At 44.4% G+C, this 25,756-nt stretch overlaps 1 protein-coding gene across 2 annotated transcripts in view; it reads right to left on the bottom strand.

Moving 5' to 3' along the window:
* Nucleotides 1-25,756, bottom strand: part of GPC1 (glypican 1) — a 163,692-nt gene that overhangs the window by 40,704 nt on the left and 97,232 nt on the right. The gene's annotated exons all lie outside the window — the stretch shown is intronic.

The following is a 25,756-nucleotide window of genomic DNA, read 5'->3' on the forward strand; positions in this document are numbered from 1 at the left end:
AGGCTTGGTTTTAAAATTCAATGCAAAATTATTTTCATTTGCTATGCAGAGAGAGGGGGGAAAGCCAGATGGGCCAAAAGAGCACAAAGCACGGACAAAACCCTGCTGAGAATTTGCTCTTTTTTATCTCAGGCCACACACAATATACCTTGTGAAGTTTCACCTTTTGTCTACTGCCAAAAAGAAGATGAAATGTGGCGAGGCAACAGACTTACTACCAGATTGCAAAGTAAACGTGTGCTGATGCAAACACAGATTGTTAAATTTAGCAAAATAAAATATCGCCCACAAACAAAGCAGACGGCGGGAAAACACTAAACACAACAAGACAGTAATAAGACATCTGACTCTCACGGTCCTCTTTAGGCTTTTTGAGGCCCCGTTGGTCCCCGATGCTGGCCAAATTACCCAGAGGTGCATGCTAAGGAGCAGGACAGGACTGAAAAAGGGTCCCAAAAGTTCAAGGTCACATCTAGGCACGAAAGGACTGTCGCGTCTAAATATAAACTGCCCAGACTAGGCCAAGGGAGAGGAAGAGAAGGAGGCACTGGGAAGATCCAAGTGTCCTGGGCACTCACTCACTTGCTTTGGGGGGAAACTGAGGCTGGCAGACAAGTGAATGAGCCTCAGGTGAATCAGCCATTCCAACCCCGGGGCCCATTGCAGGGCTGTACAGTGAGACACCATGGAAGGAGCTCTCTGCATGAAGGCATTTAAGACCCTGTGCTAGGAATACAAGAAGCTTACATAACAAGGATCATAGATCCAGAGCTGGAACTGGCCTCAGCAAGCTTCCAGACCAGGCATTCACCTTTTGTGTATCTCAGACCCCGCTGCCAGTCTGGGGGAGCCCACTCACTCCTCAGAATCATGTTTTTAAACGCAAAAAACAAAATTCACAGGGGAAACTAATTATATAAAAAACCAGTTATCAATATATCTAAAAACAAGCTGACAGGCTCCAGGTTAAGTAACCCTAGCCTAAGTCCAAGCCTCTCAATTTTAAAAGAAGAGAAAACTGAGGCTGAGAGGTGTGGCCAAGGTCAGGCAGGCACTGGGTGACAAAGCCTAGATGTTCCTCAGGTCCCTGAGCTCCGAAGTCAGTGTTTTCCCCACTAGGCTGTGCTATTATTACATTCTATCTGGGCAGACATGCTTCTTGACAAGTGGATATGAATCAAGTCTGTCCGTGTCTTAAGGCAAAAAGATCAGGTGGGAGGGAACGTGCTTTAAAAAGTGAAAAGTAGCGTAGAATCTGAGGCGATGTTCTTGTAATTTTAAAAAGCTTTGCCAAATGTGATGCAGACCTTAAGTGCTATATATCAGCTCTTATAATTATTAAAGAGATCTTACAATGAAATACTTTAGGAAAGTGAAAAAACCCTTTACAAAGTAAATCATTTCCCCCATCCCTCTTAAATTACCTTTCTGGAAATTCTGAATTTTCATATATTGTGATTGCAGGGACACACCAATATCATAATATAGCAATGTGATTTGTAAGCAGAATAACAATTTCCAGCTTCCCATTGGTAAAAATACATAGGTTTCTAAAAAAAAAAATCCTTCCATGAATGTGCACTAAATGGTCCCAAGGAATAGGAGGCTCCCAAGAATAGCATCAGAGAGAAAAGAGATCATGAAGAAAGACTGGGGAAGAGTTTGTGTCCTTCCCAAGTCCTGACGTGGTTTCCCCACTTAAGAGATCTTTAATATGAAGGCTGCATATCCATTTTGTGCTTACTGTAGTATATGGTGTAAGATGCTAGTTTAAACCTTATTCCTTCCATTTTGCCTAGTTGTTCTGTTAAGTAAGGTATTCTTCCCTGAATACCTTTTTGGGGTTGATCTAAATTGGGATATCTCCTTAACTGCACCATCAAGAAAGAATGGATTCATTCCTTAAGATTTCTGGATTAAGGAACCTCCAATCAATGCAGGAATCCCTTCTAGAGCAATTCTGATCAACAATTACCTTGCCTTTGCTTAAACACTAGCTGGGAATGGAGACCTCACTACCTCACAGGGTAGCCTGTACAATTGGGAAGGAGGGAGGAGAGGAAAAAAACCAGTTACTAAGTACTTACTATATGTGAGGCACTGTGATAAGTGGTTTACAAATAATATTTTGATTATTCAATAAGTCTACAACAACTCACTTTTCTATAGCACCTGGCAGGCTCATAAAACACTTTCCTTATCACCACCACTGAAGTAGGTAGTATGATTCACTCTATTTTCCAGTCAAACAATGAGAAGATTGAAGAAGTCAAGATGACCCATCGCCACACAGCTAAAAAGCAGAAAGATCTGCAATGGGATTTTAATTCAGGTTAATTGTTAGGAAGTCCATTATTGCACTGAGCTGAGTCTGGCTTCCTGTAGTTTCTATGCATCACTTCAAATTCTGTGAAGTGAACCCAGTTACCATGCTCTCTTCCTTCTTCTTTTGCTCCCAAATCATCTCTTTCTTCCAACTAAGCATCCTTCAACCACTCATCCATTGACACGGATTTAAGACTGTCCCCCCAACCTAATCCCTCTCCTTTGGACATGCTTCATTTGGTCACTGTTCCATTTAAAGTGTGGGTGCCAGGACTGAACACCACTCCCTAGAAATGGTCTGACTGGCACAGAGTTGAGTGGAATTATTATCTCCCTTGTTCTGGGCACATTCCTCATGTTTTTTCAGCCAAAGAATTCACTAGCTATTTTGACCATCCATTCACTCATTATGAAAACATGGTCAACTACAACCTTTTAAAAATGAATGGGTTTTATGAAGCTGGGTATCCCCTGCCCTCTCCATGTATAGGAGGGTATCTGAGTCCTGGAAACTTTGTGTTCATCACCATTTTAATTCAATGTGCTATTAAGTCTGGTACTGAGTTCAAGACTATTGGGATCACTCTGAATTTGATTCTGTCATGAACTATATGAGTCATTCTTAGATCAGGGCAAGCTGAAAGTTGGATTCTTCTAAAAGCAACTCTGCATTGAAAGGGACTTCCGAGGTCATCTCATCTGACCCTAGGCTGAGCAGGAATCATTCTGATAAATCCATACATTGTGGTTACCCAGTGTCAGCTTAATGACCTCCTGGGATGGTACCCTTCAATCACCTCATATTCACTCAATTCATCCATTCATCTGACATTTACACAGAACAGGGCCAAGGAGAGAGCCCTGGGACACTCCACTAGAGCCTTCCTCAACAGGTTTGTAACAACTCACTAAACAATATGTTAGCCAGAACAGGTGTTTGGTCAGCTATAAATTCACCTAATTATATTATTATTTTATTAACATTTCTCTTGCTGACCCATAAGAATTCCATAGGATCACAGATGTAGATCTGGAAGGGACTTCAGAGGCATGGAGTCCAACTCTCTCATTTAACAGATGAGGAAACTGTCACCTCCAGAGGTTAAGTGACTAAGAATTTCGTAACAAGTATATGAAGCAGAAATTGAGACCAGGTCTTATTAACTACAAGTCCAACACTGTGCTAGCTAGCTGCCTCCAAGAGAGACTTTTCATGCACCTTGCTGAAATACAATAACTCTTGTCTTCCAGTCCCAAAATACAGAAACCTTGGGGAATAAGTTTTTTTTGGATACCTGAATTTTATTGTTAAACTTTTTTTCTTCCTCCTCTTCTTTCTCTTTCTTCTCTAACTCTTCCTTTTTTTTTTTTTTTTAAAAGGCAGCCCTGGAATAGTGGATAGAGGACTGGTCTTGGAGTCAGGAAGATGTGGGTTCAATTTCCACCACTGAAATCTACTGGTTGTGTACCCTGGCCAAGTCATTTAACTATGTATTGCCCCAGGAAACTAGGACTACACATTGTAGAGAAGATGCTGAGCTGCATTGGTAGAGGGCATTTTTTCTCATCAGAAAATTCCTTTTATCATTTAAATTCCCATTCTAAGTCCTATCCCTATTATTAGCTTAACAAACATAAAAAACTTGCAATGACAATATATAAGAGCAAAAAGAAAAAAAGAGGCTGCATACAAAATTGCAAAAAGGTGATGTAGTTTTTAAACAAGTATTCCAAATTTCACATGGTGGTAACAACACTACTCTTTGCTGAACTCCTGCTCTCTTCACTGTATAGAAAAGTTTCATTGACAATCTTTTCCTTTTCATCTTTATATGTAAGATATTGAAGTTTTCCAAAGAGCTGAGTGCTTACTTCCATGGATCACATGGTTCTCTTCTATCTCAAATGATTTTTCTTGGGTTGCTTCTATACACATAGTTATGACTTACTCTGCTTGTGATGCAATGACACCATTAAGGCAGAAATGTAGTAACGTAAAGAAATTTACTCCTCAACTACATGGACCCAGAAGATTGTGCTTTTTGAGTTCTTATGTCTATTCATAATAGTTTTCTGTTTCTTGCTTCAGTGTCCAGGTATTAGCTGTCACTTCTAGCTTCCCGCAACAGCCAATGACAATCTACCACCTTTTGATGGACTTTCTGTGGTCTAAGAACTTAGATAACCCAGCTTGTGATAACTGTTTGTAAAGCAAGAGTTGAGGTCCCATGTGAGGGCATGATGAATTTTCTAAAGGTAAAATGCATGATTTAAATGCCAGTTGTTTTGGCCTCTGTCACTTACTGCACCTGTGTGACCCTGAACAATTCACACGATCCCTCTAGGGCTAAGTTCCTCATCTGCAAAGCAAGGAGAGTTTGGAGTAGATTGGATGACATCTGAGGTCCCTTCCAGCTCTAGAGCTATAATCCTATAAGGGCGCTTGAGGACAGCATCTTTGAGAAGATCTTTGTCCACTGGAGAGAGGATGTGGCCCAATTATGTCCAGGAGAAAAAGCAGGTTTAGGTCCACCCCAGGGAGAAGAGGTGGCAAGGACACAGTGGCCGGAGTACCAGTTGCCACTGACGTTTCTCGCTGGGTCTGGGAATGGAGGCACTCCATAATCTCAGACCTGCTGCCATCTGGCCCATAGATACCAGCAGAGAGGCTCCTGTAGATGGGCCTACAGGTAACACCTCCCTGGAGACCCTCTTGTAAGCTTCTTCCAACTGTCAGTGCATCTGTGACTTTACTGATGTAACTATTCTCTCCCCTGGTCCAGATCTCAGTCTATCAGTCCCAAATCATTGGTGTTGTTCCTGTTTGAGTTCTTAGATTCTCCATGGGAGTGGAAATGTCCCCGTGTCTTTCTACAGGCTTTCCGCGTGGCGCGCTCCTTCTCTCCCCCTCTACTTCTGAGAAACATGACTAAGACTCAGCTCAAAGGCTGCTTCTGCAGGCCTTTCCTGACTCTCCTGGTGTTCCCAGATTAAGAACACCACGTCTGTATTGGGGGGCAGGGACATTAAGAGCATCGCTTGATTTCCCAAACGTGAAGTCAAGTGACCAGTTTTGATTCTGGGCTCAGCTCATTGGGCACCTGCTACACCTGCCCCAGATACACATACAGATGTGCAGAATGAAAGAGAAAATAACCATACCACCATTAGGGCTTTGTCTGCTATCTAGCTACCAACTACCTGTCTACCCATCAATCATCTATTTGTCTGTCTGTCTGTCCATTATCTAAGATCCATTTATCTATCTACCCTCACCTATCAAAGATTCATCTTTCCATCTGCCTTCATCTATCTATCTATCTATCCATCCATCCATCTATCTATGATCCATCTTTCCATCTGCCTTCATCCCTCCATCCATCCATCCGTCCATCCATCCATCCATCCATCCATCCATCCATTATCCATCTTTCTATCTACCTTCATCTATTAATCTATTTATCATATATCCACCCATCTCTCTAGAATGTAAGCTCCTTGAGGGCAGGGACTGGTCCACTTTTCTCTTCTTGGTTTCAGTGCTAAGGACAGTGCCTGGAACATGGTAAGCTCTTTGTATGCGATGTGTATGTGTGCATGTGTCACCGGAATAGTGTCCATACCTCCAGCCCACTGTAATCTCTTTCCAGTTCCAAGTCAGGCCCCTCCCACTGCCCTCCTGGGGTCAGTGCTTACAGGAAGCACTTTATTTTTTGGCTACAAAGTGAGTCCAATAGGATAGGGAAATTCTCTCAGGGAGGAAACTTTCTCTGTCAACACTGGATGGCATCAGTGTCACAGCTGGGACAGGAGCCCGGGGCACTGGATGCTTTAAGGAATTTCCCAGTGCCCTCAGCTAGAGCATCAGGGGAGGACTTCAATCCAGCTCTCCCCTAATCCAAGGCTGATCCTATACGGACTCTGCTGCACTGCTTCTTGGGCCTGGAATAACCGGGCCATTAGTTTGCCCTTTTATCAAGGTCACACTCAGATGGAACCAAGCAAATGAAGCCAAAGCTGGCCTGTCACAGGCCTGGGTGGTCTCAGGGCTGGCATCCTGTTCTCAGGAGGGGAGGAGGTGGAGACAATGGCCTGTTGGGGTGTAGAGGGTGTGGCTGGAGATGTCCAGGAAGAGGACTTGAGGACGAGAACTGCTTCATTTCTCTCTCTGCATCCCTAGGGGCTAGCACAGGACCTGACACGCAGCAGGCGCTTAATAGATGCTTGCTGATTTACTGAATAACTAGACCATGCCCACCCCTTCTCCCCCCACAAAAAAACCCCAACAGTTTTGGGATACTGACTAGTAAAATCTGCTGGCTCTCTGATTGGTCTCCCGGTGATCTGAGGGTCTGTGACCATGCCTCAGTCACTTACTAGCCGCAGGAACCCAGGAGAATCTCTACTTGTCTGGGCCTCAATCTCCTCTTTTGTAAAAAGAAGGGACTGGACTTGGTACCTAAGCTCCTTCCCTGCTCTAAATCCGCGACTTTGGGTCCTTCGTGGAAGTCTTCCACAATTAACCCACGACTGTTCCCCCTCAGAGACTTAATGAGCAATTGTAGTTCATTATTCCTGAGTTATGGCTCCGAGCCCCCACCTCCATGTTTCTGGGGCAAGCAGCATAAATCAATGCCTAGGAAGCAGCATGAAACATGTCTTCAAATTTATAATTCATGACGTGAAAATCATGCAAGAAGTAATTGAGACACATCCGGTTGTGTGGGAGGAGGCATCAGTAACGATAGAGGCTTCCACACATCTGAAGGGGTGCATGTGTTAAACATTTGTGCCCTCTAAATCTCTGAAGGTCCCATTGCCCCACCCTAGTTACCGCTTTGAACTCACCCCTCCTTTGCATCCACTCTCAACCAATATGGATTTGCACCCACAAGTAAGCTCCCTTAGAGTGTTTTCATGCATGAGTGTGTTTGTGTGGCGTCTTCCCCCTGAGGCTTGGAGGGCGTGTCTACTTCCCAAAGTGCCTTGCGGAGGCTGGATAAGCTGTCAGAGATGCTGAAGAGGGGATTCTGATGCTGAATGGGAGGCTGGATGACTTCTCCCCTCCCTGTCAACTCGAAGTATCTAGGATTCTGGGATGATTTTCTGCCGAGGTGGGTCTCAAGAACTGAGGGTCCTTTGCTTGTCCTCTGGTCCTGGAAGAACCCTTGTGGTCGCCCCCCAACCCCCCATCTGCCCGGAGTGATCATTCCACAAGGCACTCAGACTATGTCTGAACCCCATCCCGGCGGGCGAGCCACAATGTGGGGCTTTGTTACCACAATGTCATGGAGTTACCTCGCGGGTCTCAGGGAAACTCATTTTTAAGATGGAAAGGCTTGTTTTGACAATTCAGTCATGAAGAGGACACTCACAAAGAGAAGTACTGGATACTTTAAACCAATGCCACCAGGAGCTCAGACCCCTGGGACATTCCCCCCTCCCTCCCCACACACAGAAGGGGAGGGGGAAGGAACGAAAGATGAAAGAGCGTTGGGTATAGGCAAATGACCAGATCTTGGAGTTCAAACACCACCCCAGGCATTTATTAGCTGTGTGACCCTAGGCAAATCTCTTAATCTCTGGCTGCCTCAGTTTCCTGAGGTCACAAGCCACTTAACCTCTGCCTCAGTTTCCTGAAGCGTATGCAAGCTCTGTGACCCTGGGCACTGACTTACTGTTGTGAGGTAAGTGGTTTTATTACTTCCATTTTACTGATGGAGAAACTGAGAGAATTTGCCCAGGGTCACAGTGCTATTAAGTTGTCCAAGGCCGAATTTGAATTCGGATCTTCCTGATTCTAAGTCTATCTATCTCCTGCGGCCTCAAATCGAGGCATGGACATAATTAAATCAATATTGCCACTGCTGGGGAAGAATGTCAATCTACTTCCCTGTGGAGCCATCTGCTGTCTCTGTAACCTTCCAGGCCAAAACATCCCTACCTGACCACAAATTTACGAGTCTCCCAACCCTCCCAATAGGGCAGGGTCTATCTTCACTTTTGAAATTAATAGCTAATGTTTATATAGCACCTACTATGTGCTAACAGCTAAGTAGCACAGAGAATAGAGCACTTAATAGTAAGCACTTAAATACTTTTTCATTCATTCATTCATTCATTCACTCACTCATCCATTCAGTGTGTATTACTAGTAGTATTCTCACTGAATCTGAGCGAGGAGGGAGGCACCTAGTATGACCTCCCCACCCAGAAAAGCCCTCCTCAACATTCCTAGCAGATGCTCAAAGAGCTTTTGCTTGCATACTTCCATTGATGGGGAGCTCACTAGCTGATGAGACATCATCTAAGCAGAAAGTTATTTCTTATTGCTGAATTGAATGGCAAACGTTGGAGAGAAGACAGGAAGGATTCTCTGCTCACACCAGCCCTTCAGAAGTCCAAATGCAACACCGCATCTTCTCATCTCTGAGTGGAGCATCTTTCTTTCCTCCCAACTGTTTTTTCACAAGTTTCTGGCTCTCAGTGGGTGGCGCTCCAGTTTGTCAGCATCTCCCTTAAAACAAGGTTTGCAGACTGAGGCACGATGATCCGAGGGGATCTGACCTGGCCAGGGGCAGCAGGAATCATCGCCTCTTCTCTCTTGGACCCTACGCTTCTATTTACGTAGCCCCAGACTTCAGCATCTCAGCAGCTATAGAACACCCCAGGTTCACACTGAGAACCCCCCCCCCCCAAGTCTCTTCACATGAATTAACAGTGATCCAGGTCTCCTGCACTTAGGGACTGATTTTCTGAACCTTTAGAATTGTTCTACCGACCTGCATTTCACTAGCGTTGGTGATGAATGCCAGTATCTTTCAATCTCTTAATGGTGATTAAAAAAAAAAAAATGATTCAAGCCCTCCCCAAGAACCAAAGAATCAAAGAACATCAGAGCAGGGAGGAAGCTCGGAGTTTGTCCCTGACGATCTGTTATCCAGCCTTCATCAGAGAGGAGCACGGTCACCACCTCCAGAAACAGGGGACTCCACTCTGGGCAGCTCTGACTAGGGGGTTTCTTTTCTTCTGTCAGGTCTAAGGCTGCCTTTAGACAACTGCCCTGTGGGACCCAAAGAACCGGCCTCATCCTTCTTCCCTACCATAGCCTTTTATATACTTCACAGGATGCTAGATTTATCTTGCAGGCCAATGACTCCATCCCCCTCATTCTGCCCATGAGGCCCACTTTGTAAGAATCTGGGGCAGGATTGGAATTCAAGCCTTTCTGACTCTGACATCAACTGTGGCATGATGCCTCTCAATGATCATCTCATTCTCCATACTAGAGGCTCCTGGCTCCTGATGGGATATAATGGAAAGAGCACTGAATGTGAAATTTGGGAGGTTCGAACTTGGTTATGTTACTTGTTTCCTGGGCAACCTGAGCCTCAGTTTCCCGATTTGTACAATGAAGGCGTTAGATGAGAAGATCTCAGAGTTCCCTTCCAACTCCAGAGCACAAGCAGGTCTGGGGGCTGAGTGACCACACCCTGGCCAGATGATGGCCCAGCTCGCCATCCTGCAGACACTGGGGCAGCCTCAGAGAGTGGTCCTTGGGAACTCATGGCCCAGCTGCAGGAGTCAATCTAATGAGAGTCTGGCATTGGAATCCCTTGGGGCTTCTGGGAAGAATTAATCATGGGAGCTTTGAAAGCACTGATGGCCAACAGCATCTGTGCCACACCCTGCATGTTTTTCATAGGGCTGGGTAGCCAGGAGGCCCTGTGCGCTCCATACACATGGTGCCCACCTGGGCAGGTCCTTCACTCAGCTCGGTCCACAAGCCGAAATCTAGCATTGAGGGGTTTGGGATTATATTAATTCTGATCAAGAACTGGGCAGAACCTCTGCGAACATCTGCTTGTGTCCTGACTGCTCATTTTACAAAGGGGGAAACTGAGGCACAGAGGGGGATCATGATCCCTTCTATCACAGATCTATGATAGGATAATAGATCCAGGGCCAGAAGGGACCTGAGAGGCAATCTGATCCAATCCTCTCACTTTAGAGAAGAAGCTCAGGCCCATGAAGGCAGGTGGGATTCGAACCCAGGTCCTCTGACTACACAGCCAGAGTTCTTCCTATGGCTCTATTCTGCTTCTCTAGGCTTGCCTCCCACTTCTCTTCTCTTCCTCCAAACATGCCCTGAGCAAAGTTGGGCCCAGATGAGAACCTCTTCCCTGATTTCTTCAGTTATAGCTTTACCATATTTGATTTTGGGTTCCAGGTGTCTGATTTCCCTTGTTAACTTGTAAGGTTTTGTTTTTTTAAGGGGGGTGGTATCTGTCTCTCCCTTTTGTTCCTAGCACAGGGCTTTTTATATGATAAATGCTTAACGTTTGTTGAATAAACACATTGTGGCATGACACAATGCATACATGAATGACTGACTGAATGGGAGGAGGAGATGGAGGGTGGAAAAGCCTGTATTTTACACACCTAAAACGGGAAGGGCCTTCAGAGGCCATTACTGAGGAGGAATCTGAGTCTCAGGTAGGTGAAACAGCAGTCCAAAGCCACAGGATTTGAACCCAAGTTTTTTATTTGGTGCTCCTTGGGAGGTTCAGAAGTCCTGAGGGTCAACTGGGTCAAGATTCAGCTCAATTCAATCAATCAGTCAACCATCAAGCACTTATTAAGCACCCACTGTTTTCCATGTATTGGATTTTTAGTTGCCCAAAGGACCAGACCTGTGATTTTGTTGGTATAGGAACTCTGAGATGAGGACATGCCCTTCACCAATGCACAGCATTACCTTCCCAACAGCATATAGTCTCAGGGAGTTTTCCAGAGCACAGAGAGGATACCCAGGGTTACATAGCCAATATGTCTCAGAGGAAGGACTTGAACCCTGGTCTTTGGCTTCCTCTCTTTCTGCTCCACTTTGTTGTCTCTTAAGTGCTAGAGATATCAAAATAAAATGGAAACATCCCTTGAGGAGCTTACACTCTAGTGAGGGGGACATGTATACATATGAAAATATATGTACAAGATAATTTGGGGGGAGGCACCAGCAGCTGGTGGGATCAGAAGAGTCATCTTGCCTGAGTTCTGAGGTACACAGGGATCCCAAAAGGCGAAGGTAGGGAGAGTCAGTTCCAACCCTAAGAGACAGACAGACAAAGGTATGGAGGAGAGAAGGGAAATTCCATGAGCCAGTTTGGATGGACCGCCATGCTGTGCGAAGGGCACATTAGAAAGGTCCTGAGCATGGGGAATGTGGCCAGCTCTGCAGAAACAGGAGGATGAGAAACAGCCAGGCCCTTTGGGTAGCTCATGGGCTAGGTGAAAGGTGCTCTCACAGGTGACAATCAGGCAGCCGTAGATGGACAGTATATGACTAGGTGTGGACTTGGGATACACAGAATAGAAAGTGAGGGGAGTTCTGAGGAAAGAGAGTTCCCTTTGGGCTGGTGTGCCTAGGGAAGGCTTCCTGAAGAGAATGAGAATGGTGTCTGGTGGGGGCCGGATAGTGGGGATCCATCCATCCTTAGAGGACCAGTGACCCGTGAGTCAGCTAGTAAGTGTCTGAGGCTGGTTTTGCACTCACCTATCCGGATCCCAGATCCAGCATTCCATCCCCAGCACCACCTAGAGGCTTCTTGATTTTTGTGTTTTGTATTTCTAGCACCTCAAAAAGCGCCTTGTACATAGTCGGTGCTTAATAAATGCCTGTTCATTGACAGAGTGAGTGCCACTATCCAAGGTGACTTTGACCTCTGACAATGATTCTCTGTGCTATGGGTTCAGTTCTTTCTAGGTCTGAGAAGAAATCTCCTGCCTCCCCACCCCCTTCCCCCATAATAACTAGCATTCAAATCCATCTCTTACTATCATAAGCAGTCATAGAGCTATTCTGACTTCAGACATCAGCTGCCAGTTTCCCATTTCCCAGATGGAAAAATCAAGGAATTGAACGATCAAATGATTTGTCCATGGACAAGTTCAAAACTGGGTCTTAAATTCCTCCCTATGGATTGAACTTCTGCCCCTTCTGTCACCTCTATCCCAATACCGAGTCTCCAAGCGGCTCTTTTTTCTTAATGAGAGTCTCCCCAAGGAGCTGCCTGGTCCTCTCCTGGCTCCCTGGCAGCGGTTGCTCCCAAAGTTCTCGGCTCCCAAAGCAGCCAGGCTCTGTGCCCAGGCTGTTTCTAATTTAGTGTGGTCTGCTTCAGAACACGGCTCCTGCCTCTGATGGGCACAGATGCCTCTAGCAGCTTCCCAAGTACACAGGGCAGGGCTGTTTCTGGAAGTGTCAGAAGTCTGCTAGGAGGAAGGCCTGCAGACAATGTTTTGTGTATAGAGGGTCCTGATTTATAGGTGTGGAAAGCTCCAGTCATGGCTGGGATCATAGGACCCTAGATTTAGAGCTGAGAGAAACCTTAGTGGCTGTCTAGTGCCACCCTCCAATTTTACAGAAAAGTAAGCTGAAGCCCAGAGGTGAAGGAATTTGACTAAACCCACGCTGAAAACAAGTGTAAAGCTCGGACTCAAGCCCAGGTCCCCAAGTCTAGTGATCAGTGCTGATGCCCAGTTTTGTATCTTTCCTCACACTATCCTTCTCCCCTCATACCAAATCCTACGGGGTTCTACAAAGCCTAGTGATTTTTCCAAGCCTGATTCAAGGTTCATGTCTTTCATGAAATTTCCCTCTGCAATTCCAGTCCCACACTGATTTTCCCCTTTTCTAAATTCCTATAGCACAAAATCATAGAACCTTTTAGGTCAGGCCTTAACCCTAATCCTTCCCTGAGCAGGAATCCCTTCTCTGACACCATTGACAAGTGGTCTGCTTGAAAACCTCCAGGGATGGAAGTCAGTGCTTCTGAAGCTGTCCATTCTACCTCTGGATAGGCCTTCTTGGGAAGTGTTTTCTTATGTGGAGTTGAAATATATTCATTTCTCCTGGTTCTGCCTTCTGGGTCAAGTAGAAAAACAGTGGGTCTGAATTTTCTTTTTCTTGACATGAGTAATTCTACTTTAGTATAAGCTTCCACCTTGGTATAAATGGGCACTCCCGTCCAATCCTTATGTTTCGCTCCACTTTACTCCAGATTTTGGACAAAGCTAACCAACCATGACTGTTTTCTAAATAGAAGTACCTATTGGAAATGGCTTGTAGGAAGACTCTCTTCTCTAGGAGCATGGAAGAAGGAGGGAACTTACTGAAGAAGTCATCTGCCTCACAGGGCATTAGCTCCAAAGCCACCCTTTTCTGGGGAGGCTGTTTTATTTTATTGGACAAGTGAAAGAAGCTCTTCTTTGCCATTTTGTATCCTGACCACCTCATAGAACTGGCCCAAGTTTCTCTGCTTGCAACCCCAAGATAGGAGCACTGCCTTTGGAGTCAGCGGTGGACTTCTGTTCAAATCCTGCCTCTGAGGCTTCCTATTTGTGTGACCTTGGGCAAGTTACTGAACCACCTTTGGGCATCAATTTTCTTGCATTCAAAATGAAGGCACTGGACTAGAGGACCTTTTATTTCTTTTTGGAGTGGGTAAGGCAAGGCAATTGGGGTTAAGTGACTTGCCCAAGGTCACAGCTAGTCTGTCAAATGTCTGAGGCTGGATTTGAACGTAGATTCTCCTGACTCCAGGGCTGGTGCTCTATTCACTGCACCACCTAGAGGACTTCTGAGGTCCCTTCAAGCTCAAGATTTATGACACTAATCCTTGAGAGGCTGCATGATATAGTGGATAACATGTTGGCCTTAAGAGTCAGGAAGACAGGTTCATATATATCCCTCCTTGGATATTTATAAGTTGTGTGACCTTGGACAAATCACTTAACTCCTCTGTGCTTTAGTTTCCTCATCTGCAAAATGGGTGGTCTCAAATGTCCCCTCCTACTTTAAATTTATTATTCAAAGATGTGTTGGCCAGACACTGAGCTGATCTTCCATCCATACTCAAGGTTTTGGGTGTGTTTGCAGATTCGGTAGAATTACACATTTAACTCCTTCTACTGCAGAAAATCTGTCTCCATTTTGTCAGATGATGGTATTTCACCCCCAAACTTGAAAGATGTGTTTTTAAATGGCTGTTAGAGTCATCTACAGCATAACCAGCTCTTGAGATCGAAAGCGACATTAACACAGCGCCTGATGTTAGAATGAATTAAAAAGACTCCCTGTTATTTAGGGAACCGTGGCTGGCTCCCATTATGGCTAAGCCGAGATTCTGTCTGGATGTTCTTTTGTTAAAAAACATCCCAGTTTCCAACCGAGAGCACTCTGGTCAGATTAAACTTTCCTGATGGCTTTTTTTTTCTCTTTCTGGTTTTGTTTTTTAGAAGGGGGAGGGGGAAAGACACACCATTCAGATATAGCTGGTCTTGTTCATAACCAGAGCAGCCTCACATAATTAAAGATAATTGTCAGGTTCCTAATACCTTTATAATTACCACTGCAACTCCTCAGCTTCTAATGTAAATGACTTAAATAATTCAGGATGAAAGGCAGAGTATACACTTAGCAATGGGAATGGCCTCTCCCGCCCATCCCAGTAGAGAAGCAAAAAGTCCTCAGCCGGATTGGCAGAAAAATAGCACTGTGGGTGCATTTACCAGGGGCTGCTGGTTGGAAGGTCAGAACGTATTTCCCAAGTCATCCTAAGGCTCCCCCTTCCCCACCCCACCAAGACATTTAATTCCATTTCCTGGGATTCTGACCCACCGTCAGACCATAAAACATATTTATGGCCCTAGTGAAATACTTTGCAACGAAATGGGCAATTGGTGGGGACCTTTGGCTTCCTACTTGAGCATTCTCATGGACTGGCCTTGTTTAGACCAAAGAGAATTAATTGTCTGTCTGCTTCAAACAAAATCAGGGGTCCATGATGAATCTGGGCAAATCCTGACCTTGACCTGCTCTAATGGCAGGCCTGGCTTCCTGCCTCCATAGTCCTCCTGTTTGGCAGCACTCGAGGCTCCGGGGCAGGGTGCTTAACTTTTTCTGGGTCCAGGATTGCTTTGGCAGCAGACTCTGAGGCCAGGCTGGAAGGAGGGTCATCCTTGTGGGGGTGGGGGTGGGGTGAGTTGCTGCTGTTCCTAGGGCCCTCGGGGTAACCTGCCCACAGTTGGCAGTGGTGTCTAATGTTAGATATTATCATACTTAGTATTACCAGCTGTTTGGCCCTAGGCAAGCCAGCAACCTCTCTGAGCTCCAGTTTCCTCATGGATAAAATGAGGGAGTCAGACTCTAAAGTCCCTTTGACACTATGAGTCTTTGTCCATGAACTTCCAGCCCTGTGCCCACTGCCAGACTGCCCTGAAAGTCATTATTTCTTTGCTTTAATGTATGCCACTTGCCCACTGGCAGACTCAAGCAAGTAAACGATCAGCTCGTTAGGTTCTGAATGTGTTCTGGGCACTGGACTAGGGTCTGAAGACATAAACACCAAAGTGAAACAGCCCCTACCCTCAAGGGGCTTATATTCCATAGGGTGCTACAGCACACACACACACACACACACACACACACACACACATCCCCTTAGATACAGGGCCTCCCCAATGTCTCAGTGCGGGTGTATTAGCTGTCAGAGCTTCCAGCTTCACAAGGACTTTGGGGACACCCTGTCTCTATACAAAACGACTCCATGAGCCTGACTGCAGAGACCCTGCCCTCCCCCACTCCCCAGATGGATTCCTCTGACACTAAACCCTTTCCTGCCTTGTCACCTGTAACCCAAATTCCTGAATGCTCTAACCACCTGCCCAGACTTCCTCCTCTTACCCACAGCTGGGACTCTCCTGGATCAGCTTGTCTGCCCCTCTCAAGCCAAGCCTCTCCGTCCAGTCCCAACTCCCGGCCATTTTCTGGTCTCATCCATCCTGCTTCTTCCCAGGTCCCAGGACTGCACTATACATTCCTGGGACTCCCAGGTCAAAAGGATGGAGCTTCCTTCCCTCCTCTCCTTGGATTTTCCCGGTTCGTTTCCCTAGACATTTGGGGTCTAAGTGAGGCCCCTCTCAAGGATAACCCTGGGAAGTAGAGCCTTTTGATCTGCCATTAACAAGTGAAAACAGGGATTAGCTGGCAGCCAGCAAAGAGGCCTGGGGGAGAGACGAAAAAGGAAATCTGTGGCTGTGTGGTGGGGGGTGGGGAGGAGGAAATGCAGGCAAGAAGAAGGGACTCATTTCTCCTCCTCCTCAAGTACCCCTGGGCATTAGGAGATGAGTCAGGTGCGGGGGCTCGGTAAAGATCTGCAGGTTAAATGACTAAAGGAAGGGAAGTGAGGCTCTAAGTGAGGCCGGGTCCCAGCAGGCTCCAAACCCCTCACCAGCTCCTCGAGGGGGTGGGGGTGTGGATGATTGTGTCTCTACCCACGCACGGTGCCAGAGGACCTCAGTTCTCACAGGATCCCAGCTGGACGGCTGGAAGGAGAGGCTCTCCAATCTGTCCCCTCTCATTTTACAGAGGAGGACACTGAGGCCCAGGGCTGGTTAAAAGATGTGCCCAAGATAAGATACAGTCAGAGGCAGAATCTGAACCCAAGGCCTCTGACTCCAGAGACAGGGCTTTCTCTAATCACATCACAAGGCCTTATCATCTTTACCATTGAGTACTATGACCCATAAGTTCCCTGAGGGCAGGGTTTGTCTCCGTATGTCCAGTGTCTAACATAATGTATGCATGTCACAATCCGACTCACAATCCAGCCCCAACCCTGTCAGATGCTTTCAGCAAGGATGAGAGGCAGCGTAAACACTGGAGTGGCCCTGTGCAAGAGCCAACAGAAGGGCTGTTTTAAAGTGAATTTTGCCGGACAATTTACCCTAGGAGGAAGAGAAGCCTGCAATACAGCCAGGGAGTGAGAGGGACAGGGGAGAGGAGGAGAAGGGAGAAAGACAGAAACAGACAGATAGACAGTGTTTTATTTTCTTGGATCAAGGCAAAGATTTATTGGAAACAGGGGTATTTGGCATGAGTCAGGACCTAAGTGTCTAAGACGCAAGGAGGGAAGAGAAACCCATCTCTGATAATAGGATCAATCACTAACATTTATATAACGCTTTCTGCTTTGTCCAGCACTTTATACAGGTTCTCTTGGTTAATCCTCACAATGATCCTGTGAAGTGGATCCTAATATTACCCCACTTTACAGATAGGGAAACTGAAGTTAGGAGGTTAAGTGATTTATCCAGGCTCACACAGCCCGTAAACATGCAGGGCAGAATTTGAATCAGGTCTCCCCAACCACAAGTCCAATACTCTACCGCTATGTCTTCTGTCTATGTGAGCAAGACTCAACTCGATCCAAAAGACCCTTGTCGAATTCCTATATTCAGAAGTCTGTGATAATTACTGGAAATCCCAGAATATGGAGTCTGATCAAACCAAAATCCCCTATGCTTAGCACAGCGCCTGGTACATAGTAAACACGTAGGTTACCAACCGATTTGATTAAAACCTAAGGAAGGGAAGATGTATTCTACATGTTTAAAGTTCTAGGATACACATGGATGTTAGGTAGGCATGTATGCTCCTAGGCTGATAAGCATGTTTGGAGTTCATCTGTAACACTAAGGTAGTAGAGCAAGATAGAATGCTGGGCTTGAAATCAGGAAGACCCGAGTTCAAATCCTGCCCTAGTCATCCACTAGTCCCTGAGCAAGTCATTAGACTTGTCTGTGTAATGAGGATACTAATAGCACCTTAATCCAGGTGACTGTGAGATCGAAAGACATAATGTATGCAAAGTGCTTTGCAAACCTTGAAGGCACTATACAAATGTGAGCTAGTATTTACAAGGTACTGAGTGTGAAGGTCTATCAGAGAATGGCAGAGGACTAGCCCCCTGAGGAGCTAAGCACTGGACCTGGGGCCAAGGTCTCTAATGCTCTCTAATTTACAATCTAATTTCTAATCTACAATAGACCTGGAGCAAATTGAGGAAGTCAAATTGTCCCTGGTTGGCATGAGGTTCTGGGACATACAACGATGTCACGTGGGTCCCTGGGGTGATTATCCTATTGTGATGATACTGGGAAAGTGGTTCTCAAAAGGTCCTGATGAATGTCTAACATAAACGCCCAGAGGAAGGCTGGGAACCTGAGGGAATGGGGAATGTATTGGAGGTCAGTTTGAGCGCTGGACTCAGGACAAGGGTCTCTTCTAATCTACTTTCTCTGTCCACACTTCATCACCCAAGGTCCAAGTCTCCTTAGCTTCAGATCACCTTTCTGTGACAGGGAAGAGAACACTTGCACCCAAGTTTCATCATCAAAGAAAAAGAGATAGTAATGCTGACCTCCTACCCAGGGACCAGCATAGACTGGCTAATTAGCTAGCCATGGGCTGAAAAGGGCCTGGCCAATTAGTGCCACTGGGGCCTTAGCGATGCGAGGCTCCCAAGCGGATAGATAACTTTCTATTCTGGCTGCAGGGAGCATTGTCAATCAGGTCTTCTTACTGCATCACACTTGTGTTAGGTGTTGTGAGAGAAACTGGGAGGACAAGGTCCCTGTGGAGTTTACAATGTAGTTTAATGATGAGAAAAGAAGTACACACATGAAATGTTACTTAGGACAAAAGATGTCACAATCTCAGTCATGGCTAAATAATAGATTTCTATGTTCTAGCATATTCTAGTCTATTTTTGTAAAGGTACCATGTGGTGTTAAGAAATATGTATACTCTTTAATGTTCCCATTTAGAAGGTGCCATATCTTTTCATTAAAGAAAAGGCTAAAGGAGATTACAAGAAGTTAAGATCATTATGGGTATAGTCAGGAAGACTCCATGAAAGAGGAAGGATTTGAGCAGGGTTGGTCTTGAATAAAGTAGGATTATACAAAGAAGGCAGGACATTCTAGGTGGATAAAAAGTCTGAAAAGTACAAGAAATATTAAAGTATAGCATGGGAAGGTGTAGTGGGAGGTAAATCTGGAAAGATAATGTTGAGACTCAATGTGGAAGGCTTTGAATACTAGACTATGGTGTTTGATTTTTTCTTCTAGGTTAGAGGTTCTTTTTTTTCCTTTTAATGGTATATTGTATTTTTATTTATTTTGCTAAACATTTCCCAATTACATTTTTTTCTTTCAATCTCTAGAGAGTTTGATTGGCATAGTAGAAAAAAAACAAGAAAAATAAAGAAGAAACATTCTGCATTCAGGCTCTACCAGTTCTTTTTCTGGAGATGGACAGCACCTTTCATTATAAATCCTACAGAACTGTCTTGGATCATTGTATGGCTGAGAATAACTAAGGTATTCATGGTAGATCATCATACAATATTGCTGTTACTGTGTACAATGTTCTCCTGGTTCTGTTCATTTCACTGTGTACTACATAACTATCTTCCCATGTTTTTTTTCTGAGAGCATCCTGCTCATCATCTTTTAAAGCACAACAGTATTCCATCACAATCACATACAATAATTTGCTCATCCATTCCCCTATTGATGGCCATCTCAATTTCCAATTCTTTGCCACCACTAAAAGAGCTGCTATAAAAAATTTTATACATATAGATCTTTTTCCTTTTTATTTTTTATCTCTTTGGAATACAGACCTCGTAGTGATATTGCTTGGTAAAAGGGCACACATGATTTTATAGTGCTTCGGGCATAGTTCCAAATTGCTTTACAGAATGGTTGAATTAGTATACAACCTCACCAATAGTACATCAGTGTTAGTACATCAGTGTTTTAATTTTCCCACATCCTCTCCAATATTTATCATTTTCCTTTTATGTCATATTGGCTAATCTGATAGGTAGTAGCTCAGAATTGTTTTAATTTGCATTTATATCATCAATAGTGATTTAGAGGGGCGGCTAGGTGTTGCAGTGAGTAAGAGTGCTGGCCCCAGAGTCGGGAGGACCTGGGATCAGTTTTGACCTCAGATACTTAACACCCACACAAAATAACTGGCTGTGTAACCTTGGGCAAGTTACTTAACCCCAATTGCTTTAAAAAAATAGTGATTTAGAGTATTTTTTCATATGACTATAGATAGCTTTGATTACTTTGTCTGAAAACTGTCTGTTCATGTTCTTTGACTATTTATCAATTGAGGAAATAGCTCTTATTTCTATAAATCTGACTCCATTTTCTATATGTTTGAGGAATGAAGTCTTCATCAGAGAAACTCACTAAAAATTTTTTTTGCAGTAATGTTTATCAATTATGTATTTCCAGTCACCCTATTTTCACCATTTATCCTACCCTTCCTCTCTCCTTTTACCTGTCCATTCTCAAAAGAGTTTTGCTTCTGACTTTTACCTCCACTAAACTGCCCTCCCTTCTATCAGCTCTTCCTCCCTGCCCCCCTTTCTCTTATTCCCTTCTTTTCCTACTTTTTTATATGGAAAATGAAATTTCTACACCCAACTGAATATGTATATTATTCCCTCTTTGAGCCAATTCCAATGAGAGTAAGGTTCATATACTTCCTTCCCTGCTTCCTCCATTTTCCCCTCCACCATAAAATCTCTTTCAGGCCTCTTTCATATCAGATAATTTATCCCATTCTACCTTTCCCTTTCCTCTTCTTCCACTGCATTCTTCTTTCTCATTCCTTAATTTAATTTTATTTATTTAAGATAATTATACCATCACATTTAACTCATACCTCTACTTTCTGTCTATGTATATTCCTTCTAAGTGCCCTAATAATGAGAAAGTTTTTAGGAGTTATAAATATCATTTTCCCATGTAGGAATAAAACAGTTTAACCTTATTAAATCCCTTATGATTTCTCTTTCCTGTTTACCTTTTTATGCTTCTTTTGCATCTTGTATTTCAAAGTCAAATTTTGTATTCAGCTCTGATCTTTTCATCAGGAAAGCTTGAAAATCCTCTATTTCACTGAATATCCAGTTTTTCTGGGTATTTGATTCTTGGTTGGAATCCTAACATTTTTGCCCTCTAAAATATTATATTCCAAGCCCTCTGATTCTTTAATGTAGAAGCTGCTAAATCTTGTATCATCCTTGACTGTGGCTCCATGATCTTGAATTGTTTCTTTTTGGCTGCTTGCAGTATTTTCTCTTTGATCTGGGAGGTATGGAATTTGACTATAATATTCCTAGGAGTTTTCATTTTGGGATCTCTTTCAGGAGGTGATCAGTTGATTCTTTCAATTTTTATTTTAACCTCTGGTTGTAGAATGTCAAAGCAGTTTTCCTTGATAATTTCTTAAATAATGATGTCTAGGCTCTTTTTTCAATCAGGATTTTCAGGTAGTCCAATAACAATTAAATTATATCTCCTGGATCTATTTTCCAGGTTAGTTGCTTTTCCAGGGAAATATTTTATTTTCTTCTATTTTTTTCATTCTTTTGATTTTGTTTGTTTCTTGATGTCTCATAAAGTCATTAGCTTCCACTTGCCCAATTCTAACTTTTAAGGAATTATTTTCTTTAGTGGGCTTTTGTATCTCCTTTTCTATTTGGCCAGTCCTGCTTTTTAAGGAGTTCTTCTCTTAAGTGAATTTTTGTATATCTTTTTCTATGTGGCCAATTGTGCTTTTCAAGGCACTCTTCTCTTCACTGGATTTTTGTGTCTCTTTTACCATTTGGCCTATTCTGTTTTTTAAAGTGTTATATTCCTCAGTACTTTTTTGTGCCTCCTTTGCTAAGCAGTTGACAATTTTTTCATGATTTTCTTGCTTCATTCTCATTTCTCTTCCCAATTTTTCCTCTGCATCACTTACTTGATTTTTAAAATCCTTTTTGAGCTCATTCATGGCCTGAAACCAATTCATATTTTACTTTGATTGGGCTTTGGATGCAGAAACTTTGACTTTGTTGTCTTCTTCTAAGAGAGCATTTTGATCTTCCTTGTCATCATGGCAAATTTTTATGACCAGAATTTTTTTCCTTTTTTTTGCTCATTTCCCAGTCTGTTTCTCAATTTTTAACTCTATGCTAAAGGGGGGCTTTGATTCCCAAGTGGAGGGGGGCACTGTCCAATTTTCAAGTTCTTTGTACAGTTGTTTTCAGGGTTAATTCTGGAGACCTGTAAGTTTTCAGCTCTTCCAGGATGGTATGATTTAGGGAAAGATGTGTTTACTACTCTCCTGTACTGGGCATTGGTTTGTCAGTGACCACAAGCACTTTTTTCAACCCTGAAACTGTGACCTGTATCCCTGCTCCCCTGCGGCCCCAAGTTCTGCTATGCTAGCGCTCCCTCCTTGCACTGCAACTAAGACCCAGGACTGTGACCTAGATCCAAGTATAGTCAATGCAACAGAGTCCTGCCCCTGGTTCCACCAAAGGGACCCCTATAAATCTCCTTCTGACTTACTGTCTGATCTCCTTACCATCTGTGGGCTGAGAGATCCGGAATCCACCACTGTTGCTGCTGCTGCTGATTCAGTTGTCCCAAGGCCTGCCCCTGGTTTACTGGGGCCCAAACTGCACTGGACTGTGGTCCTCTCTCACCCTGGTGTGACAGACCTTTCCTGCTGGCCTTTCAAGTTGTCTTGGGCTAGAAATTTGTCTCACTCCATTTTTTGTGGCTATGCTGCTCTAGAATTTCTTTAGAGTCATTATTTAAAGGTCTGTGGGGGAGTTTGGGGGGAGAGCTCAGATGAGTCTCTGCCTTTACTTTGCCATCTTGGCTCCTCCTCAGTTACAAGTTCTTAAACTAAGGTCCATGAACTTGTTTAAAAAAATTTTTTTTGATAATCATATTTGAATAATATAAGATTCTTTGTAAGCCTATGTGTTTTATTTTATGCATTTTAAAACATTCTGAGAAAGGATGTGTAGGCTTCACCAGACTGCCAAAGGGGACCAATGACAAAAACAACTGAAGAACTCTAGCTCTAGGTCCAGGGTAGCAAAGTAGTGACAAAAAGCAGCATTTTGGGAAAATTAATAATTTTTGGAATCCGTGCTTCAAGCACTGCTGCTTCTTCCCAAACTATCAGAGCACATTATCAGAAGGCATTTTAAAGATGATCCAGCCATGAGATCATGGGCCAGAGATTCAGAGCCGGGAGGGACCTCAGAGGTCGCTTAGTTCAACCCTCTCATTTTACCAGTGAAGAAACTGAGTCCTGGAGATGTTAAAGACTCACCTGACATCTCTGAACCTAGAATCAGGAAGAATGGAGCTCCAGTCTCAGATGCTTACTAGGTGTGTGCCCTTGGGTAAGTCACTTAACAACTGTCTGCCTTAGTTTTCTCATCTGTAAAGTGGGGATAATAATAGCTCCTTTCCTCCCAGAGTTGTTGTGAGGATGACATTCTGTAAAGCACTTTGCAGATCTTAAGGCAGTATGTATCTGCTGCTATTATTATAATTGTCTTATATACAGATGTGCACAAAATAATTAGAGGACAAAAAACACCATAATAGTAAAATGATAAATATGGTTATACAAAAAGAAAGTGGTACAGAAAATAAGACATGTGAATATTTAGAAAGGGTGGAGGTCAATATGGACTTAGGGAGCAGGCATCCTGGGAGAGATGGGATTTAATGGCTACAAGAAAGGCTCAGGATGGTGATAAGGATATTTGAAAAGATTTGGGGCTGGATGTCCCTGAAAGATTGCCTAAAGCTGCCCCTGTAAAGTAAGCTTTACAGAGAAGAAAGCTGAAGCCCACCAAGCTGGAAGGAACCTCAGAGCACCCCCCTGCCCCGATTTTTACAGATAAGGAAACTGAGGCCCAGAGAGGAAGGCCACAGATGGGATAAGTGGCAGTGTCAGGATTTGAATTCAGGTCCCTGGCTAAACACTGAGCCTTTTCCTGGTGTTCATAGTACCACCAGATTGCTTCCACCACTGGGTTTCCACGAAACTGCAAATGAAGACACACTACCCAAATGTTCCCAGGAGAAACTCCTTTCACCTGTCTCTGACAGCATAATTCTGGTCCAAAGAAGCAAGCAGTGCTGGTGGAAAGAAAACCTTTCTGGGAGACAGAAGCCCCGTTCTGTCTGCACTGCTTGCTGTGTGACCCCCAGGCAAGTCTATGAGTCACACTTGCCTCAGTTTCTCCTTTTGTTAACAGGGGGCAAATCTTATCTTTCCAACTCCAATCTCCTTGTACCGATGCTGCTTATTGGAGCGTTGTTATTGGAAAGGACTTCTAGTAAGATGCCTATGAGATTGTTTAATTTTTGTCTGTTTTACCTCCAGCAGCTCTGCCCTGCCCCAGTCCCCAGCCCCCTGCCAAAGCAATGAGGAATTCAGCACAGCCCTCCACCCTCTCCTAGCTCCCACCTCCATGGAGAGAGAAGTGGCCTTGAGCTAAAGAATGCATTATGTACAGGAGCAGACCCAGGTGAGCACCAGCCCTGTACACCCCGAGGCCCCCAGCTGTCACCATTCATTTCCACCCAGAGCCCAAAGTTGAATCTGACAGCTCCCTGGCCCACTTCTCCTGGGCCTCGAGCTCCAGGGAACAGATCAAAGGCCAGTTTCTGTCTTCAGCTCCATCCCTGTGGGCAGCTGGGCAGGGCTACCTCCTTTGTGCAAAGGACTCCACCCGGGGCGTGTCTGCAGAAAGGCAATCCATCTCTCAGGGAGAGAGAACATGAAATGAGGCCACGGAGAAGAGGCTGGCCCAGTGCTCAACCCAGGATCAGAGGGTTTGCTTTTGTTTTTGACTGAGACTATCCTGGCCCCACACATTTGTCTTCCACATGGCCCATGAGAGTAGCTTACTTTGTTTCTCTGCCTTCACACACAACACAAAGTTGTCACCCCATTGTGGGTAACAGTGCCTGGCACACAGTAGACTGAAAACACTGTGCTGTCAGGTTGTGAGGACATCAAACCCTAGAACACTATAGAATCTCTTAGACTAGAGATCCATCCCTATTCATAGATTATAGGCTCATCGATTTTCATTTGGAGGGGCCCTCAAAGGTCACCTAATCCAACAATCTTACAGTGGGGGAAAGTGAGGCCCAGAGATGGGAGCTCAGAAGCCCCTGAGTCCAATATCTGTTAGATCAAGGACCACTGATCCGAGGCTGGAAGGGGCTTTAGGGGCCCCTCATTTACAGAAGAGGAAACTATAAGGCAGGAACCGAAGTGACCTGGGATGGGAGCTTGGGTCCTGTAGCTCTGAGCTCTGTGATCTTGGCATGGTTCCTCTGAAGGTCCTAACATGGAAGCCCTCATCCTGTGAGATGCAGATACTGGGGAGGTCTGAAGGGGACAGAAGAAGGGATGAACAACTTGCAGGGGGCCCCGAAGATCCAGATGTCTGATGTCTGAAAGCTGCCCAACAGCCTCTGCTATCTCATTAAATGACTCAGTATCATAAATAAGTAAACGGGCAGAGATGAATAAAGAATGTCTCACGTACACATGGATTCCTATTTATCAAACATATGTAGATGCTGCTTGATTAATAAAACATTAATTCAGTTAAAAGCCTTGCTGAATTTATAGTAGCTCTGATCACCCTCTCTTGTTTTGATCAACGCATCCTAACAGGACAACTATGACCAT

Source organism: Petaurus breviceps, unplaced genomic scaffold (assembly GCF_028583685.1).
Source record: "Petaurus breviceps papuanus isolate PSGF00001 unplaced genomic scaffold, PetGlider_PUasm1.0 186, whole genome shotgun sequence".
In the NCBI taxonomy this organism is placed as follows: domain Eukaryota; kingdom Metazoa; phylum Chordata; class Mammalia; order Diprotodontia; family Petauridae; genus Petaurus; species Petaurus breviceps.